Source organism: Phyllobates terribilis, unplaced genomic scaffold (genome assembly GCF_046119375.1).
Source record: "Phyllobates terribilis strain yellow unplaced genomic scaffold, ASM4611937v1 Scaffold_3__8_contigs__length_932513732, whole genome shotgun sequence".
Taxonomy (NCBI): Eukaryota; Metazoa; Chordata; class Amphibia; order Anura; family Dendrobatidae; genus Phyllobates; species Phyllobates terribilis.
Genome location: NW_027362763.1, coordinates 412,000,062 through 412,022,211, shown reverse-complemented (window position 1 = coordinate 412,022,211; position 22,150 = coordinate 412,000,062). Strand labels below are relative to the sequence as shown.

At 43.4% G+C, this 22,150-nt stretch overlaps 1 protein-coding gene across 2 annotated transcripts in view; it reads left to right on the top strand.

Annotated features, from left to right (window-relative positions):
• Positions 1-22,150, top strand: part of PHIP (PHIP subunit of CUL4-Ring ligase complex) — a 114,395-nt gene that overhangs the window by 1,638 nt on the left and 90,607 nt on the right. The gene's annotated exons all lie outside the window — the stretch shown is intronic.

The window sequence follows — 22,150 nt, the reverse complement described above, 5'->3', positions numbered from 1 at the left end:
CTGGGAAAGCTGGGTGACTGCATATATCCTGAATGCTGAAGCCCCCTTGAAGACCACCCCCTTATCCACAGCTCATTTTCTGAGACCTCACTTGTATTCTATACTGTGTAAGCATAAAAGCTGATATGTTCTCTTGTATCCTGTGAGCACCACCCCTCCAGGAAACTGTGTGGTGGTCTTAAAGTGGTGCTGTCATGTGTGCTGTGTGACACGCGCAACAGGAGCTGGAAGGTCTGCACTATTGCTTTAAATGCAGTTTCTGGGAATACCGGCTTTTATGTTGTAGGGGGCTTTCACACTGCATTTAGGCACCCAGTCAGTAGTCCTGTCGGGGCTTATGTCCATCCCCCCCTCCCCTCAAATCAGGCGTATGCGCCGGTGGGGCAATAGACTATACTGATGCCTACAGTGAACGTGTTCTCTGTCCTGCACCATTTTCAGGAGTGTACATCTACTGGAGGCGGACACTCAGGCGTATTAAACTGCATCGGTGTCAGCCTCCAATAGCCGAATACGCCCAAAAATGGCGCACAGCAGAGCTCATGTTCACTGTGCCGGCATCCGTATACTCTATGGCCCCGTAAGCGCAAATGTCGTCATTTTGCGAGGAATTTAGACGTAAGCCCTGAAGGGGCCACTAAGCACATGTCTTATCGCAGTGTGAAAATGTTCACAGTGAAGTGGCTGAAATGCAACAGTAGCATTCCCCGTCAAACCCAAGTCTGAAGCCAGCCATGTACATTATGTGTTAGCCGAACGATGCTGTAGCCATCTCTCCCGTACATGAGCGCTTGCTCCAATGAGGGCCCCTGTGTGCTCTGAGAAAGTCAGCAGCAAACATTTATCCCGGCAGCTTATCTCTGAGAGAATAAGGTTATGTGCCCATGTATCGTATTTACGGCCGCGAAAACGCTTGTAAAACAGTCTGCCATGCAAAGCAATGTGAATTCGGATGTGCTGTGCACATGATGCTCTAATTTGCGCGTCGAATTTGCATTGCTTTGCAAAACACAGCATGACCATTTCTACCACGATTACGCTGCAGCGTAAAGTGTGGTACCTGAGATGAAGAGGAGACTATAAACTCCTCTTCATCCTGGCTACCACACGGTGAAAAAATGAAATAAAGTAAGAAACAAACAAAACCTGTATATTCACCTCTCCGGCGGCCCCTGGTCTGCTCTCCTGTCTGCTCCCGGCTGCGTCTTCTCTCTTCAGCGTCCCGCAGTGTACTGTCAGGACCTGCGGTGACGTCATTTAGTCACCTGATGGTCACGCGACCGCTGACGTCGGCGGTCAGGTGATGGTCGCTTTACCATCAGCTGTCTAAATGACGTCACCGCAGGTCCTGACAGTACACTGCGGGACGCTTAAGAGAGGAGATGCGGCCGAGAGCAGACCGGGGGCTGCCGGAGAGGTGAATATACAGGTTTTGTTTATTTTTAACGTTTTAATTATTATTATTTTTTTTTTTTTTTATACTATAGATGCTGCATTTAAAGCATCTAAGTTGTTCACACATTATAAATCCATGCTGGTTGCATGGATTTATATTGTGTGATCAACTTGTCAAGCACTTTTCCAAGTGATGCTCAAAATCGCTTGGAAAAGTGCTTGAAAAAACGCATGCGAAAACGCATGTAAAGATGCTGCAAAAAAACGCTTTTCTCTGGCATGCGTTTTTTTCTGCCAGAGAGAGGCAAAAACGCTCTGCATCAAATCTGCTACGTGGGCACATAGCCTAAAACGAACAGCAGTCCGATATCTGACATTCGTGATTGACATCTCTCCGGACCATCAGTTGGGTGCCCCCATACACATTACACTGTCAGCTGAACCAGTCGTTATTGGTAGGTTGGCTGACATTAGTCTAATGCAGTGCTTCCCAACCTTTCTTACCTTGAGCCACATCTAGATCGCTCCCCCACACTAGTGACTCCCAGATGCTCCAGTACCCGTATAATAAGTCAAAGCTTCCACTTGCATCCAGGATTCACACCTTACACCTATTAGGTATTCTGGGATCAGGCTCTCCAACCACACTATTGCATCCAGCTTTAAGCAGCCCTCCAGCTGGCAATATCATCCTATCTCCAGCTTACCATATTTATTTCTCCAGCCTCAAGGCCAGTATATGTGCATCCAGATCTGCTCTTTTGTATAGGGCTACTCACAAGTCACTATCTGGACACCTGCTCTTCATAGCTGTTAAGCTGGCGATACACACTAGATGGTTGTCAGCTGAACAATGTTTTGGCCAATCACCATCTCAGCCGACTGTCCTATACACAGGAGTGCTTGTTCGGCTGACACCCCTGTATTCTCTTATGAGAAAGCCGCCGACTGACACTTCAGCCGGTGGCTTCTCCAAGGGAGAACAATGCGATCGGCATCTCTCCCGTCCACCATATTAAAATGTTGGCTGAACCTGTGAATATCAGTAGGTTCAGCGGACTTGAATTTAATGTGATGGGAGCCTTTAGTAATCTTGGTGCTAATTCTTTAAGTTGACCGGTAGCCACGAGCCACACATCATAGGGTCCTGAGCCACAGGTTGGGGAGCTCTGGTTTAATGTGCAGTGTGCGCTTTACAGCTATCTGAGGCGGATTTGTCCAAATCTAGTACAACCTCTTAAATCAAAGTAACCGAAGAAGACAACTAATACCTTCATTGGACAACACTGTATCACCAATCTAGTGCTGGGACCTGCACTGATTAACAGATTGGGGAACTTCTATCTGTTTGTCTGACCTGCCGCACCATTCATTCTCTGCAGAGCTTGGCAGCTGCATAGGGAATTTATTGATTGATGGATGGATGGATGGATGGATGGATGGATTGTTGCGTGTGTTTAATACTTCTCCATTCTAAGTTGACCCCCCCCCCCCCATCGATCTGACCAAGAAGTAATCACTTATCCTGGGCACAGGTGATAACTTGTTTTCACCAGACAGTCCTGTTAAATCTACTAATCATTTATTTTAGTGGAATTTTAGGTGTGTGCAACCCAGTAACTTTGGTTGCACAACTCAAAAAACGTGTGCGATCTGTCTGTGACTTGCTGTTGCACTATAGCATGTTCACACACGTTGTTTTTTTCTGCTGCTAACTTATCTGACTTGTGGTTTATCTGTGACGGATGTAATAATGTTGTAGAATGGCAATGGATCTCTGCAGTTACCATGGTGTGGACCTCGGTTGCCTGCATTCAGTCAGCATTTGCCGCATTTTCATGTAATAAAAAGGTGTTGACAATTGCCAGAAAATTGACTAATTCAATTTTTGTTTTTTCCAAAGAAGTGTTCTATGCATTAGTAAAGATGATTAAGTGAAGACCACCAATCCAGCAAATATTACCGGAGCAGTCATGGGTAGTATTCTGTTCTGCCAAATTCTTAGTCTGTTCCACAAAGGATTCTTGGTCCCTTGTCGTCATTGCTGTTATTTGCATCATTGCAGATGTTAACTTTTACGGATCCGATTTATTTTCAGTTCTGGTTTTATAAAAATAACTTTGGTGCGTTAACGAAGCGTTCTTCTGATAAAACTTGGTGTCCTTGTAATTTTACTTTTTGATCAATGTTGGTTAGCCATGATTTGTCTTAAAATGATTGGAATTGTAGTGGAAAAATGTTGGGTTTTGATATGTTCTGAGAGTTTTCATAGATGTTATTTTTAGAACTTTTTTCCTAGAACTGGTGTTTTTTTTTGTTTTTTTTAAACAAATAAACTACAATAATGGTGTTTGATTCAAATGTGGTTGTATTGCTATTTTCATCTAACACCATTAAGGTCTGTTCACTTAGCGGATATGCTGCAAATTTTCCTTCCGATTTAGGAGCTGAAAAGATGAGATTGCATTACATCTCTTCCACATGCTGCGAAAACATGTGCACATTGAAATGTAACCTGCGTGATTTTACATCTGTAGCATTAAGGCCACAGGAAATTCCCAACAAAATAAGCATGTGGATTTTGCCCTGACTTAACTTTTTTTTTTGTCACATGTGGATGTCAGATTTCTGTGGACTTGGTTTTAAGCGCTCATATTCTCCACCAGGTGGCAATCTACATACAACTATAATATTGCTATTTCAGAATTATGACATACAATGTGTTCATGTTACAATATTTTCTTAATTTTTTTTTTCCAGGCTATTGCAACTTTAAAACCATATTCCACATATGATGTTATGTATGTCATGGTCTCGAGTTACTATTACGTCTTAAGCTTAAATGGAACTAATGTTTATTGTAACTTTAGAGCACCACTCCAGAGTTTTTTCTTGTTAATTCACCGCTGGAGTGGTGCTTAAAATCCAAGTCGCCCCCCCATCCCCATCTGATAGTCTCCTTCAGGCGCTTTCTTCTATTTTCGCCGCCACTCCAGGTAGTCTCCTGCAGTTTGTGACCTGCCGGCTGCTCCATTGTTTCATGGAGCAAGCCTGAGGTCAGTAATCAATGTAAGTCTATGAGAGCCCCGTTCTGTCTCTTATAGACTTGCATTGAGAGCTTGTGACGTAGCTTTTGACTTCCAGCCACTCAGAAGATGCGCTCACAAGATGGCTCCACAGGCCCAGAGCGGCACCGAAATACGGTGAAAACGCTGGAGGATGAGTATGTGACCGGGGGACAGAGGACCTACGTCTAAAGCTCCACTCCAGCAGTGAAAAAAACAAAACGCTGTGGTGCTTTGACCACTGTATGTTGTTCTGTATGCTTAGTTCAAAGAAACTTGTGTTTGTAGGTAGAAATATGGCCGCCAAGGATATGTCTGATGGAGCATGTTTTTTTTTTCTTTTTGCTTTTCTTTATTTATATGCACTGTGATTTGGACCAACCAATCTGAATAGAGCAAGCTGGCAGCAGCAAGGAAACTCCTTGTTTGAATTAAAGCACTGACTGTGACTCATTGGCATTATTCCTGCCACAATTACTGCTTGATGGCATCTTTCAGTAGTTAAAAAAAAAAAAAAACAACAGCTTCACTTTTCATACAGTACACTTGTATTATAAATGTGAGTTTGATTTTTTTTTTTTTTTTTAAACCTGCTAAGTGAATTGAAAATGTTAAAATCACATTCGCGAATCTTGTTTGGAAAAAATGTAACAAACTACGTTGCAGTGCAAATAAATATGGATTTATAAAACCACTTTTACTGGCTGATTTAAAGGGGTTGTCCACAATTGGACATCCCATTTTTCCATGCCCCTGATGCACCTAGTTAACTAAAATGAAAAAAAAAAGCCTGAACTCCTGGACAGATGACACTCAAAGTGCTGTGTATACTGCAGCGATCTCGTAACGTTTTGTCACATCCGTGCTTCAGCTCTACAGCCTTCAATCGGCCACCGATAGGCTGCAGCCTTTAAGCTTCTATTGGACATCCTATGGCAGACATTGACCCCTCAATTATAAAATGGGGGATAAATGTCTGATATATGCGGACTCCAGTGCAGGAACTAGTAACACTTGTTGATTGAGTGTTTCTTTTGGACTCTTAAACACTATTTGGGCAGGACTGTAGCTTTGCAGCGCTTGAGTCCTGGGTCCAAATTCCACCAAGGACAACATCTGTAACGAGATTATATGTTCTCCCCGTGTTTGTGTCCAGTTCCTCCAGGTTCTCCAGTTTCCTCTTACACTCCAAAGACATACTGATAGGGAATCTAGATTGTGAGCCCCAATAGTCTGTAAATTCTGTGGAATTAACACTGTATAAGAATTGGAAGTGTCCGCATCGCTCCATTCAAACTCCTCAGTGCTCTCATGCTTTGGCTGTTCTAGTGATCAGGGGCAGGACCAAGCAGGGGGGCATCCAGCAATCCGACCTACCTTCATTAACGGTTATGTGGATAAGGTGCTAAATGTCCAAATATTTGGTGTGGATTTTCATATCTAATGGCACACTAAAAACTTGGGGAGATTTTTAAAATCTGGAGCACCCTTTGACTAATGCATTAGTATCCATCTACCCTGGAGCAGTGTTCATCCTGATGCACAATCTTTTGATAGAAAACGCAATAATACTAGAATAGTTTTTATCCCAGCTATCTTGTATCTGGATAATTGTGTGTTTTTTTTTTTTTTCCCTCAGGTTGTATTTTTTTTTTTTTTTTGCATATTTAGCTGTACATATTGCCTTTATTGGCAAGTGCCATGTTTTTATGTTTAATCTTCTTAAGTTTTGTGATTCCACATATTATATGACCGTCACATTAAATGTGCCTGTGATAATTGCATTCACGCACAAAAACTGCTAATAGTGTCCAAGGTTGCCCATAACAACCGGGATTCAGCGAGATGGTTTCGAAGTGAAGATATGGAATTTATTTATTTTTTTTCTTTTAGCACATTGTTTGTGGTTCTATGCCTAATTATGAACATTGTGAGTAAAGCTTACTGCTAGGTCATGACATGACCTTGTTTTGAGGTGGCATTCTAGTGGCTTTTCAAAATGCTTCTTTAAAAATAAATAAATGGGGATGTTCAACCTTTGCATCAAGAGCCCAACAGTCTGGCATATTTATATTGGATGTATTAAAAAGTTTTAAGATGTGTCTGGGTTGAGCAAATGAATGAGAGTGGATGTGGGGAGATGTTGCTGCACTGCAGGCATGACCGTTCCCGAAGCATGCGTTTTATTCTATTTCGTAGCATGTTTCCTGGCCTTATGTCAGAGATAGTTATGGCTCCTCTGTTTTGATGATCTGGAATACAGCTTTATCTAAAAATGATTTATAAATCATTTTTAATCTCATGTACTCTGCCATATTACAGGGATCTTTTGTGACACCTATCAGTTTTAAAGCGACCCTTTCCTCTGGGACTGAAGAGTGACTGACTATACCCTTCTCATTTATAGTCGCCCTACCTTTTGTCTTACACTGCTTTTTCTGCTCAAATAATTGTTTCTTTCCTTCTGCTTCCAAGATTTCCTATCCCACTACTTGGGAATGACAGGAGATGTGATTGAGACTTACCACTGCATTCCCTATGACACTTAGATGGCCATCTTGGATGCAGGAGGTAATCAAGGACCCAATTAGGATGACTATGCATAAGGCCTTCTTCACACATCTGCTTTTGCAGTACGTGTGGCATCCGTTTTAAAAGATCACTATTAATAATAATAATTATTAATTATTGACAGATACCACACGTACCTAATATAACTTATGCTGCTGTGCACATATCCGTGTTTTTACACAGACGCTGTCCTTGTAAACCACACGGGCAATTGTAAGTACGCAGTGATATATAATATGATGATTGTAATATATTTAGAGGATAAAAACTTTAATGCGAGTGCTTCTTTAAAGGGGCTGTCCGGTCCAAATCGATAAGTCTGCAGTCACTCTGTGTGACTGCAGTCTTATGAATCCCCCCCCCCCAGCGCATGCACTGTGTGCTGCGGGGGATTCAGTGGTTTCTGAGTCGGGACTGGATGCTATGTATGAGTTATACTCACTCCTGGCCACAGCCCGTCCAGTGGGCACAGCCGCGCTTCATACACTTGTATGGAGCGAGACGTCGCCCTCTAGTTGGTCATGCCCACTGGACTGCCACTCCACTAGTTGAGGCGCGGACTCGCTCAATACAAGTGTAAGGAGCAAGGCTGCGCCACCTAGACGGGCTCTGGCCGGGAGTTTGTATAACTCATACATAACCTCCGGGCCCAGCTCAGAAACCGGCGAATCCTCGCAGCGCACAGTGTGCATGCTGGGGGGATTCATAAGTGCAGTCACACAGTGACTGTAGACTTATCGATTTGGACCTGACAACCCCTTTAAGATCCAGCAGTAGGACTCGTACCTTGTTAAAATGAATCTTTTTTTTTTTTTTATTATAGATCCGTAAAACAACTCTGATTAAATCATACAAAAGTTAAGTTGCAAATACGTTTGAGTTTTGTCCTTAATCACTGCTACTATAGTGCTACCAATTGGAAGTAGCAAGACTAAGGCTATGTGCCCACGATGCAGAAATGCTCCGGATTTTTTCCTGAGCGTTTCTGCATCTCCCTGGCAGAAAAAACGCATGCGGATTGTACATGCGTTTTTCCTGCCAGGAACAAGCGGATGTGAAGCGTTCACATGCATTTCCGCATGCGGGTTGACAAGCGCTTTCCAAGTGATTTTTACCATCACTTGGAAAGTGCTTGACAACTTGGTCACGCTATATAAATCCATGCAAACGGTATGAATTTACATAGTGTGACCGTAAAGAATGTTAAAAAAATAATAATAAAAAAATCTAACCTTCTGATGGCCCCCGGAGTCTTTATTTAATCCGTCCTGGATTGCCGGCAGCTCGCGGTACACTGAAGGACCTGCCGTCACATGACTAAATGACGTCAGCGCAGGTCCTTCAGTCCACCGTGATCTGCCGGCAAGTGAAGACAAGCACACCGGGGGCCATCGGAAGATAAATATAATATTTATTTTTTATTTTATTCTTTTTTTTTTTTACAGGTTGTATGGTACCCGGGTCCGGAGGAGAGTCCTCTCCTCCAGACCTGGGTACCATCCGCACATTGAAACGCATGGATTTCGCATGTACAGATGCTGTGATGCGAAATCCATGTGTTCCAATGCAAGTCAATGGCGGCGAAAACGCAGCGCTTCCACAAAATAATTGGTAGTGCTGTGTTTTTTTCCACAATGATAATCCGCAGCGGAAATCTCCGCAGCATGTGCACAGCACATGCAGATTATCATTGGGGGACCCGGCAGGTGTTCTACCAAGCGTTTTTTAAGTGTTTCTGCAGCGGAATTGCCGCTGCGGAAATGCTTAAACGCATCGTGGGCACACAGCCTAAAAGTCAATATCTGCACTTTAAAGGGCCTTGCCACAGGATTTAGTATAAGAAGCCAAATCAGAGATGTGTTTTGGGATGTTTATATCTCATTGGTGCACAGCAAGAGAACTGGGTTGGCTGGTTGAAAATCCTCTGAGGGGAATAGGCTGTGCAATGAAAAAGCCTCCTAAGAGGGGTAGATGCGTTCTCCACAAAGAGAAACTTTTACACCTTAGACACCCTGTCAGAGGCCTCCCACCCAGCCAAACCATTTATCAAGCTTTGCTACTTCAAAAGGGGGCACTAGAGTTACTGTCTCTTCTCCTCTTAAGAGGCTGCTTGCATAAATTTTCATGTTATTGCATGGCGTAGAAGTCTCCCTATGCCATCTTGATGCATTTTTTTTACAGGTGACTTTTTGATCACATTTTATTTACTATTTTTGTTTCAATACGATGAAAAGATTATATTTCCCCTCACCCATTACAGCACACCTTGAGAGAGGGATCCGCCCCATCAAGGACAGGAAACCGTCTGAAATAAAAGGGCGGTACCTCTCCCTTGCTTCAGTTGGTTTCCTGTCCTTGATGGGAACCTGTCTGGAAAAGAAGACTTACCTGGGTCTGTTCCGGTGTGGAAGAGCGGGCACTGGCTTGTGCACCATATTCCAGCCTCCAGAAGCGCCGTCCGCAGCTCCCTTGGGTCCTGCGTCCGAGCAGGCGGTGCGGCAGGCTCCGGCTTCCCGTCGACCGCTGCGCCGCCCTCCCCCTGCCTGCGCGTTCCAGAGCGGCAACTTCCGGGTATGACGCGCCTGACGTCACGATCCAAGATGGCGCCCTGTAAAGCGCTCCCGGGCTGGTTTTTCTGTTTGGAGCCTCGTCCTGGGAAGGAGGGGGGAGGGCCCTTGAACCGGAGGAGGTTCTGGATGGTCCTATATTATGGGGGGGGGGGTTATCCTGGGAGCGTGGCACGCTTCTGCAAGATGGCTGACCAGGATAGTCAAGAGCAGCAGCTAGCCTCCCCCCCCCCCCTTTCCCACCTCGGCAGCTGAAGAGGCAGACAAACGCCTCTAACACGGACTGCCGCTCGAGCAATCGCAGTGGCAGCCGCAGGAGCAAGGTATCAAACACCTCTGGACCATCCAGAAAGGAGTAATCGCGTGTTCCGCTACAGCCTCCGAATCCGGGACCTGTTTGCGACTTCAGGGGTGAGTGATCTTCGTGAATGTCACCTTTTAGTAATGGGAAGTCTCTTATGTGCTTCCTTCTGTAGGAGCCTAAGAAGAGTAGTGCTAAGCAAAAGCACCAGATTTGTGCTCAGTGCCAAACTTCCCTTCCCATAGATTGGCAAAAGCCACTTTGCCCGAACTGCATTAATAAAACTATAGCAGAAAATTCTCTGGATTTCGCATCCAATCTGAAATCCATAGTCCACGCAGAGGTTCAGGGGTCCCTGAAGGGGTTGTTTAGAGGGAAGAAAAGATCCCATAGAGATGTCTCCTCCAACTCTGATTCCTCCCAGTCTGAGGATCTATGGCTGAGTGATTCATCATCCTCTTCCTCATCGGATAACTGTAGACCCTGCTTCCCCATTGAGGGTATGGACAAACTGGTCAGAGCAGTCAGATCAACCATGGTCTGGGGGAGGAGAAAGCATCCAAATCCCGGGAAGAAGTTATGTTTGCGGGCCTTGGAGAAAAAGAGACGCTCCTTCCCAGTAAACACTAAAATTCAGGGCCTCATTGACCGAGAGTAGAAGAAACCAGAGAGATCAGGGGCCTTACCCTCCTTCTCTAAAAGAAGGTACCCCTTTGAGGAGAAAGACTCTGAGCCTTGGGATAAAATCCCCAAAATTGACGGGACTGTAGCCAGGTCATCCATAAAATCTTCCCTTCAGTTGGAGGATTCAGGCGTCCTAAAGGATGCCCTTGATAAAAGGCTGACTCCTTTCTACGTCACACTTGGGATGCTGCAGCTCCTGCTTGAAGCCTGCGGTAGCTGGCACCTGTGTGACCAGGTCTCTTATGGTGTGGCTCCAACAATTGGAAGACCAACTTGGGGATAAAAAGATCCCTAGGGATAGAAAACTTTAAAATCTGCCCCTAATGCAGGCAGCGTCGGCCTTCTTGGCAGACTCTTCAGCGGACTCTTAGACTTGCTGATCTAGCCGAGAGTCTATCTAATGCTGCCAGACAGGCCTTGTGGCTCAAGGGTTGTCCAGGCGACCTACAATCCAAACATAAATTATGTTCCCTCCCGTGTGACGGCAGACTCCTGTTTGGCCAGAAGCTGGATGACGTTTTAGAGAAGGCTGACGATAGGAACAAAGGATTCCCAGGATTTTCAGGGGACTCAAAAAGGTTTAGTTTTCGGAGGAGAAAATTTAATCGGGGTCGCCCTCCGGGAGACAGGAGAAGATGGGAGTCCAAATCCAAGAAGGAGTCAGGCTATATGTTTGGAGGACCGTCCTCCAATACAAAAAAAGTCTTCCCAATGACGCCAGGCCGGAGGTAGGTGGGAGGCTTTCCCACTTTATTCCAGCTTGGGAAGCCATTACATCAAACCTTTTGATTCTGAATATTGTGAGTGGTGGCCTGAAGATACTGTTCAGCCAGATTCCTCGCCTGACCTTTATGATTACCCCCAAGAGGAAGGTCCAGGAAGAACAGAGAGCCCTTGAGTCAGAAATATTAGGGCTAGTAGAGAAACGGGTCCTTCTCGAAGTTCCAATACCACAAAGGAGGAAGTGATTCTATTCCCCTCTGTTCATGATAAAAAACCCAATGGGTCCTTAAGGACCATCATCAACCTCAGTAGTCTAAACCAGTTGATGGAGAACCAGACTTTCAAGATGAAGTCAGTGAGCTTGGCAGTGAAGCTCTTGCACCACAATTGCTTTATGGCAGTAATAGACTTGAAGGATGCATATTATCATGTCCCAATTCATTCAGACTACCGTAAATAAGAGAGTAGCCCTGTTCTTTCAGAAAGAGCTGAGGCATTTTCAGTTTACTGCCCTACCCTTCGGCCTCTCCATAACCCCGAGAATATTCACAAAATTTATAGCGAAAGTAACAGCCTTTCTACGAATCAAAAACGTAGTGATCGTTCCCTATTTAGACGACTTTTTGGTAATGGGAAAATCAGAAGTCCACTGCTCCAGTCAACTTCTAGAAGTCACGGTGGAGTTGCAACAGCTAGGGTGGTTGGTAAATACCCAAAAGTCAAAATTAACCCCCTCAAGGACTCGGGTCTTCCTAGGTCTAATCCTGGATTCTTGTCTCCAAGCCTGCTTTCTCCCAGAAGACAAGGTCTGCAAAATAATCAATTTAGTCTTGCAAGCCATGCGGTCTCCAGTGATGTCCATAAGAGAAGCAATGTCCCTCCTGGGCTCTATGATGGCCTGTCTCCCAGCAGTCAGATAAGCTCAAGGGCATATGAGACTTCTTCAGTGGGAGGTCCTGTCAGCACAGAAGTCCTTCAACGGGCGTTTAGAAAGCAAGTTCTCTCTCTCTCCCTAGAAGCTGTAGATTCCCTTTCATGGTGGACAGACAGGAAAAATCTGACCTCAGGCGTGCAGTGGTCCAGACCAGTAGATCGGGTGATTGCGAGCGGGGGAGTCATCTAGCACAGCTCTCAGTACAGGGTCCCTGGGCATACCACGAGATGGGGGCATCCTCAAACTTAAAAGAACTTTGGGCAGTGGAGAAATCCCTGATAGGCTTCCTTCCTCACATTCAGGGTCACCACGTCCAGGTCAGGTCCGACAACCGGACAACAGTAGCCTATGTATATCACCAGGGAGGAACAAGGTCACCCTTCCTGATGGCTGTGGCATACAGAATCCTACACCTGGCAGAGGAACACCTCCCATCCCTCAGTGCCCTTCACATAACGGGGGTGGAAAACGTAAGGGCAGATTTTCTCAGCCGCCACACCCTAAGACAGGGGGAGTGGAGCTTAAACCCGGGGGACTTCCAACAGATTGTCCAGTTATGGGGACAGCCAGACATACATCTGTTCGCCACAAGAGCAAACAGGAAGGTAGACAGATTCTGTTCCTTAAACCCAGCAGAAAATCCCCATGCTGTAGAGCCCTCCAGATTCCTTGGAAGTTCAGGAAGGCCTATTCCTTTCCCCCGTTAGTAATGGTTCCAGCAGTGGTGAGGAAGATTCGGGAGGATGGCGCAAGGATAATTCTTATAGCTCCTTTTTGGCCCAAGAGGTGTTGGTTCTCCCTGCTTCGACTAATGTCGGTTTCAGATCCCTGGGTTCTACCAGAGAGGCCGGACCTTCTCATTCAGGGATCAGTATTCCAAGCCAGAGGATTCCTTCTTGCTGTGTGGAATTTGAGAGGTCACTACTAAGTAACAAGGGGTTTTCACCAGGGTTAGTCTCTACCCTGCTGGGTAGTAGGAAACCAATGACTACTAAAATTTATAACAGAGTCTGGGGGAAATTCCTAGATTTTATAGATGCCCCGTTATCAGACAAGCCTCCAATCAAGGGAATCCTGGAGTTTCTGTAAAAGGGGCGTGACCTGAACTTGGAGTTCAGGTGTCGGCCTTGGGGGCGCTTTATAATTGTAACTTGGCTGGGAACAGGTGGGTCTCTAGATTTATCAAGTCCTGTGCCAGAGCCAGACCGGTTCGTTTCCTTAGAGTTCCTTCCTGGGACCTGAATTTGGTCTTGAACGTACTTACCAGTGACCCGTTCGAGCCCCTACAGGACATCTCTCCAAAGATCCTCACCCTTAAGACCATCCTCTTAGTGGCCTTAACATCGGCTCGTAGGGTGGGTGACCTGCAAGCCCTTTTGGTTGATCCTTCGTACACGCAAATTTATGATGATAGGGTCACCTTGCGACCAGATCCAGCATATCTTCCCAAAGTGGTATCTAGATTCCACTGTAACCAGGAGATTGTACTACCCTCGTTTTGCAGCAATCCAAAAGACCCAGGGGAAGTTAGATTCCATAACCTAGATGTTAGAAGATCCCTACTACAGTACATTAACATGACTAGTGTATGGAGGAAGGACCATTCCTTGTTCCTGGCCTTTCAGGGGAATAGGAAAGGTCACGGGATGTCCAAGGGTACCATATCTAGGTGGCTTGGGGAGGCCATTTGTTTAGCATATACGTCCACAGGAGTTCCTGCCCCGGACAATGTCAAGGCTCATTCCACCAGAGCCATCGCAACCTCCCGGGCGGAGAGGGCAGACATCTCAATCGATCAGATATGTAGAGCTGCTACTTGGTCTACACCATCCACCTCCTATAAACACTATCGGTTGGATCTGTCCTCCTCTGACCTTACTTTTGGGAGAAGGGTACTTCAACGGTGGTCCCTCCCTAGGGTGCTCATAATTCTCCAAAATTCTCTCAAGGTGTGCTGTCATGGGTGAGGGGAAAACACCAAGGTTACTTACAGGTAGCTGTTTTTTCCTGAACCCATGACAGCACCTGTAGCCCGCCTCTACCCCCCCCCCCCCCTATTTTTCTGTTTCTCACACCCTGGTGTGCACTGTTTGGGGTGTTATATATATTGTAGGTGTTGGTAATATGTCAAACCTTTTTGGGAGGTCCTCTCAATGCTCTGTAAACAACTGAAGCGAGGGAGAGGTACCGCCCTTTTATTTCAGACGGTTTCCTGTCCTTGATGGGGCGGATCCCTCTCTCAAGGTGTGCTGTCATGAGTTCAGGATAAACCGGCTACCGGTAAGGTTATGTGCCCACGATGCAGAATTGCTGCATATGTTTTACGCTTCTCCCTGGCAGGAAAAACGCATGCTTTTTTTACATGCGTTTTTCCCGCCAGGTAGAAGCGTTTGTCAAGCGTCTTTGCATACATTTCTGCATGCGGGTTATCAAGCGCTTTTCCAAGCGATTTTTTTTTTTTTTTTTTTATTTTATTTTTTTTTTTTTTATTTTTTTCTTATTTAGCATCACTTGGAAAAGTGCTTGACAACTTGTTCACACTATATAAATCCATGCAACCGGCATGGATTCATAGTAGTGTGACCAAGTTAGTTAGAAAAAAATAGACCGGACGGAGCGGACAAAACACCGGGAGGACATCGGAAGGTGAGTATAAACTTTTATTTTTTTTTTTACAGGTACAATGGTACCCAGGTCTGGATGAGTCTCCTCCCCTCCAGACCTGGGTACCATCCGCACATAGAAACGCATAATATCCGTGTGTACAAATGTACTGACACGGATATTATGCGTTTCAATGCAAGTCAATGCCGGCGATTACGCTGCGTGTCCGCAAAATTAATGGACATGCTGCGGATTTTTGAGCGCAGCATAAATGCTGCGGAAAAATCCGCAGCATGGGCATTGACATTGCGGCTTGTCATTGGGGACCATGGGGGGCGGATTACCAAGCGTTTCCCAAGTGTTAATGCTGCGGAAATTCCGCAGCATAAACGCTTGGAAAACGCATAGTGGGCACACAGCCTATTTTTATTTGTGGGGTACCATAAAGGATAAGGAAGATGATGATGGTCTTTATAGTTCAGTTTTTTTTTTTTTTTTTTTACATTAAACTTAGTGGTGAAAAGGTGTTTCTTAGTGCTTTTTGTTTTCTTTGCAAGTATTAGGTGCCGGCACCAGAGAATCCTCTCCTTATGCACTGCTGTAATGTGAGGATTCACAAGTCTGCTGTCACACACAGTGACTGCAAACTTGTAGCTTAAAGGGCTTGTCCCATGAACAAAGTTCATTTTAGTCAATACATCTTAGAATAATAATTTCCACAATTGGATGTTAAAAAAACTGTTCCTGTGCTGAGATAATCTTAAAAATGTGTCCCTGCTATGTACTGAGTAATGGCTGAGTCTGACTGTGTACAGAAGCGTGATTTGATCATACCACATCTCCTGGGCAGGGGAGGAAGCAAAAGAGTATACGGACATTACAGCATGGGATCACAAATAATTCATTCTTTGAAGTAAAACATTTTTTTTAAAAACTGGCAGGGAAATGCTTTATCTCACAAAAAGAATTGGCTGTGATCCCCTGCTGACCTGGCTGTATACTCTTTTGCTTCCTCCCCTGCCCAGGAGATGTGGTATGATCAGACCATGTTCCTGTACGGTGAGACACAGCCATTACACAGTACACAGCAGGGGCACATTTATAAGATTATCTCAGCACAGGAACATTTTATTTAAACACATCCAATTGTGGAAATTATTATTATCCCAAGATCTATTCATTTAAAATGACCTTTTTTTTGTGGGAAAACCCCTTTAACGTTCAATTTGAATAAAAATGTGACCTTCCAGGTGGTTTTTATTGCCTTTTAAATTAAGGCATTCGTTCAGTAAAAAAAAAGATGCCACTCTGAGGCAATACAGATGACACATGGGGGAGAAAAAAAAAAGCTGGTTTCTCACGGATGATAAAATTTAAAGGTATATGTGAATGTAGCCCAAGAGTAAATGAGGGGAGTAGTCCTGGAAGGTAAATGCATAATAAATAAGAAAAATTGTTGTATAATAGATGTGTTGAGAGAAATCACAAGACTGTTATCACATAGCAATGATCCACCTATCTGGTGTTTCCTCCATGGCAATGAAAACATAAATTATTAAATGATTCCCAGGCGTTTCCAATACATTTTCTGTGTTGGGAATAACAGGCAGCAATCAAGTTTGATGAATAATCTGAATAGAAAATGTAGTGTAGTGTGAAAAATGAGTCATTATCTTCTTGGGAAATAGGATTCTGTAATCATTATGAGAAGTCTTGTGATTTCTGATGTAATGCTCATTATACCATTTCTTTCCCATATATTTAAAAGCAGGACCGCTTAAAAGGAAGCAAAGACTGTAATCTATTGGAAATATATACAGTCAACATTTAATATAAAGATCTTTGAATAATAAGAAGTTCCACAATTGGGTGTGTTTAAAAAAAGTAATGTTTTTGTGCAGAGATAATCTTATACATGTGTCCCTGCTGTGTACTGTGTAATGGCCGTGTCTGACCGTACAGGAACATGGTCTGATCATACCACAGCTCCTGGGCAGGGGAGGACGCAAAAGAGAGTATACAGACAGGACAGCAAGGGATTGCAGCTTATTCTTTTAGGTAAAACCTAGCTTAAAAACAAGTAATGAATTGTTTTGCCGCACAGAAAGAATCAGCTACTGTGGTATGGTCAGACACAGCCATTACACAGTACACAGCAGGGGCACATTTATAAGATTCTCTTAGGCTATGTGCCCATGATGCAGAAATGCTCAGGATTTTTTCCTGAGCATTTCTGCATCTCCCTGGCAGAAAAAAAAGCATGCGGATTGTACATGCGTTTTCCTGCCAGGGACATGCGGAAATGAAGCGTTATTCACTGACTTTTCCGCATGCGGATTGACAAGCGCTTTCCAAGCGATTAGCATCACTTGGAAAGTGCTTGTGACAACTAGGTCACACTATATAAATCCATGCAAACTGCATGGATTCATATAGTGTGACCCGAGAGAGTGGTTAAAAATAAACTAATACTTACCTTCCGATGGCCCCCGAGACTTGCAGCGCTCCTGTGCTGGCTGCCGTCAGATCGCGGTACTGAAAAGACCTGCCGTCACATGACTGTGACGTCAGCGCAGGTCCTTCAGTCCTGCGCGATCTTTCAGCAAGCGAAGAGAAGGAGACCGGGGGCCGTCGGAAGGTGAATATAATCTTTATTTTTTTTTTATGGTACCTGGGTGTGGAGAAGAGTCTCCTCTCCTCTACACCCGGGTACCATCCGCACATTAGAACACTCCAATTACGCAAGTACAGATGCAGTCTTGCGGAATTGGTGCGTTCTAATGCAAGTCAATGGCGGCGAAAACGCAGCGCTTCCGCAAAATTGGTAGTGCTGCGTTTTTTCCGCAATGATAATTCGCAGCGGAAATTTCCGCAGCATGTGCACAGCACATGCGGATTATCATTGGGGAACATGGCAGGCCTCCTACCAAGCGTTTTTAATGCGTTTCCGCAGCTACAAAAACGCTGCGGAAACGCATTAAAAACGCATCTTGGGCACACAGCCTTAGGACAGGAACATTTTTTTCTTTTACGCATCCAATTGTGGAGCTTATTATTATTCCAAGAGCTATTGATTAAAATGTACTTTGTTCATGGCAAAACCCCTTAAGCCTATTATAATTTCAGGATGCAAGAGTCAGATTTTAAGCCACAGTTTTTCTTTTTTTTTTTTTTACTCAGCGTCTGTCATTCACTCCTACTTTTGTCCATTATTGTGTTTAATTTTTTTGTGTATTGGCCTTGCTTACCATTCTTTCATTAATAGTATGAATTTGTACTTCAGCTACCGCACTGGGAAGACTTTGTTTTGCATTATAGTCAAATCTACAGTTAATTTTAGATGTATTTTGAGCATCTATGCTGCACATGTCTAGCTCCCTATTTTTACTGAATATACCAAGAAAACCAGCTTTTCAGGGTATTGTTGCTGACATCAGCGTGGCATGTTATGAGAATGAGACACAGGATAGAAGAATGATGCCTCTGTTTATAGTATTTTTTTTAGTAGGCTGTTCCTTTTTCTCCCCTTTGTAAGTTATTTATTATTTTGCATTGTTTATATAGCGCTATCATATTCTGCAGCGCTTTATGTTCATTACTATCGCTGTCCCCATTGGAGCTCACAATCTAGATTACTTATTGGTATGTTTTTGCGTGGGTTTTCTCTGGGTACTCTGGTTTCATCCCCCACTCCAAACACTGGAAGAACATACAAACTCCGTGACTCCGTAACTATATGCATACTGTAAAGACATTTTTATGTATGTGCTTCACCATATTTTCTTCACTTGATTGCGTTACCTAGAAATCGTGTGCCATTTACTTACTCTTAGACTTCTATGCTGGGTCACGGTGGAACCCACTACCAAGTTAGCACGCCTTGAGTGCACCTGATGCGCACTATAACCTAATTGGATTTATGTGATAAATCAGATTATATCATTGAATGTGTTGCATTGCATCCAGAGTTTGGTTTATTTTACTTTTATTATTGGAATTCTAATTAGGCATGAATTAAGTTCAGTTTTCCAAGGGATACACTTGATTTTCTCTTAAAGCATGTAGAATGCATTGTTGGCTGCAAGAATTACACAAATCAGTGAAATATGGTGAGGGAATTATTGATGGCTGCAGACTGGGAACCATAAGAGCCTGGACTTAATTTTCCTTTTCTACCATTTTAATAGGGAGATTTTAGTTCATAAAATAACTGTGCATTAATTGTTTTGGCACTGGCAGATTTTGCACCAAATTCATCAGAATGACACAATATGTATGATGAATTTGGCTCAAATGCAAAGTGTTTTTTTTTAATTTTTTTTTATTTAAACGTTAAACAACCCTTCAATAATCAGCTTCTTGTCATAAATCCAGACCCTTAAATACAGGTTGACACTGTTCTAATTAAATATCTATAACTGAACACATGTACGGATAATACTAATGTGCTGCTAAATAATTTATCAGCACTGCACAAAGGAACTAAACATCATATTCTACAGATGGTAAAGTAACCTCTACAGTGCATCAAGCACAATGTGTTAATTAGCCTTTACATGAGAATCTGCAGATTCGCCTATAATTTCCCTGAGCAAGCCTCCAGGAAGCACCAGCATTCTACATACACTACGGTTTTCTTAGTTTGGCAATCTTACGTAGAGAGGTGTCCCTGCATGTAGGTAATGGGCTTGTTAAACATGAGAGCAAAATGTGAACACTTGGGACACATCGGGGGTGCAGGATGGCTCCACACCTTTACAGACTGTTCTGATGCTGTCAGTCACCAGATCTGTCATGCTGCCTAGCTTCTTTAGACTTTGAAGCCCGTCCTGCTATCGCCACCTCCACAAACTTCTTCTCTCCCCCCACTTCCCCCAGAGAGAAGTTCATTCCATGCCACACATGGCAGCTCGGTCTATTTTCAGCTTGGAATTGTTTCCTACAGGGATGGGGCGGCAACGTGAATTTCACGATTGTTCTTGCTTATCTGAAATAACAATTCAATTTAATCAAGACTTGTGTTTTTTTTGTTTTGTTTTTTTTTTTTTCCTCCAAACGAGCCATCCACAAAAATTGTACATTTTGACATCTGTTTTAAAAGGCGGCTTTCATCATTTTGCCTGTATCAGGTCTGTTATGATCCTAATTATATATGAATCTGTTTTGTCATTCATTTTGTATCTGTCAAGCAGGTAAAAGTTGCATGTATTTTTGATATTCTATTTTATTTTCTCCATTGGCAATTTTCTTACAAAAATTGGAGTGAGGTGTGTGGTGTTTGTTTTTTTTTTTTTTAATTTAAAATGGGTGTTACATTTCCTATAAGATTGTCCTTCGGTTTATACTGTTGGTTTGGGCTTAAACACTCCCTTTAATTACTTTTGTTTAGATAACACATTACTACTTGATTAAACAAACTCTTATCTGAAGAATAGGAGCTGTTGTGCAGTACCCTGCAGCGGCCGCTAGACATTGGATGGAGCTGCACTCTTCAGCCACATTTTAAATTGTTTACATCTGACAGCTGCCAGAACAAACAGATGAATATTGGGGGTGCTGGGTATCTGACCCCCACCGATTTCATATTGATGACTTATCCACTGGATAGGTCATCAATATGTTATCCCTGGACAATCCCTACTTTACATTAAGATTGCGGTAAATGTGATGCTGACAATTACTAATCCAACATCAGTTAATATACTCGTATCTTCATAATTTCACGAATAGAGTCGAGGAAATAAAAATGTGCACGATTTACTTTGAGCTTACTGCCTCCTACTGTTTTAGGACCGGGTGTTCATTATTCTTATGTAAACATGTTGCTATTCCCTTGTTAGCCCTTGGAAGCAGCTATTTTTTTTCCACCAAAGCTGCTGCTGTACCACAAACAAGCCCCTTAGGACCATCAGGAAATAAAGCACCTGCTGCTTGGTTTTCTTAAACAATAAATTGTTCACACACTTGTGATCAATGACGGCAATCTAAAATATAGCTTTCTTTAGGTTGACTTTATTTTAGGGTTACCTGACCAGATCCTGCAAATTGAGATAAAAACACATGCTAGAGCTTTTATATGATCATTAGTTTGTTAACCCCTTCACCACCTTGCAATTTTCTGTTTTTGAGCTTTTTTTTTTTTGCTTTTTTTTCCGTTAATATAGTCGTATAATGTCTTGTTTATTGTGGGGCAAGTTGCACTTTTGAATGACACCATTGATTTTACCATACTGTAAAACGGAAACAATTCATAATGTGGTGAAATTGCAAACAAAGTGCAATTCCAAAATAGTTTGTTTTTTTATTTGCCATGTTCACTAAATGCTAAAACTGACCTGCCATTATAACACTCCCGGTCAGTACGAGTATGCAGATACCAAACATGAATAGGTTCTTTTTTATTTAAGTGGTAAAAAAAAAATCCCAAATTTGTGAGGAAAATCAAGTTCACCATTTTTCGGGATCTGGGGCTGGGTGGAGGCTTATTTTTTGCGCACCGAGCTGACTTTTTTTATTGATAGCATTTTTGGGGTAGATACAATGTTTTGATCGCCCGTTATTGCAATGTTGCGGCAGCCAACAAAGCGTAATTCTGGTGTTTTTAGATTTTTTTTTTTCTCTTTACACAGTTAACTGATCTGATTAATTTACCTTATATTTTGATAGATTGGACATTTCTGAACATTTTTTTTTTCACTGGAGAAAAATGGGGGTGATTTGAACTTTTGTGGGTTTTTCATTTTAATTATTTAAATATTTTTTAAAATTTTACTTTTTACTGGCTTCAGTAGTCCACTTCGGATGATCGCAGCTTCAAGTCTCCTATCGCCTGTGCTAGACATAGCAGAGCTTCAGCCCTGCTATGTGTAGCAAAAACCACAATCTATGAATGCCAGCTGGCATTCATAGGAAATTCAGTGACAAGCATGGGGGTCTTCTGCAGACCTCCGGCTGTCATGACAACCCATTGGCATCCCGCGATCACGTGACGGGTGCTGATGGGCGGAATTTGTGACGTGCTTCTGGCCGGCGCATGTTAGGCTGTTAGGGTATGTGCCCACAATCCGTAATGGCAGTGTTTTGGACTCGCTGCTCACTTGCGCTGCTTTCAAAACGCTGCGTTGTACAATAGAAGCACAGTGGATGGGATTTATAGACTGTGCTTCTATTTGCCGCTGCGGCTTTATGAGCCGCAGCATGTCAATCTCTGCAAGTCTCCGCAAAAGAAATTTCCTCAATAGAATGTATAGGACGTGGTAACTCCGCATGTATTCAATGAACACATGCAGATTTACCTGTATGAACG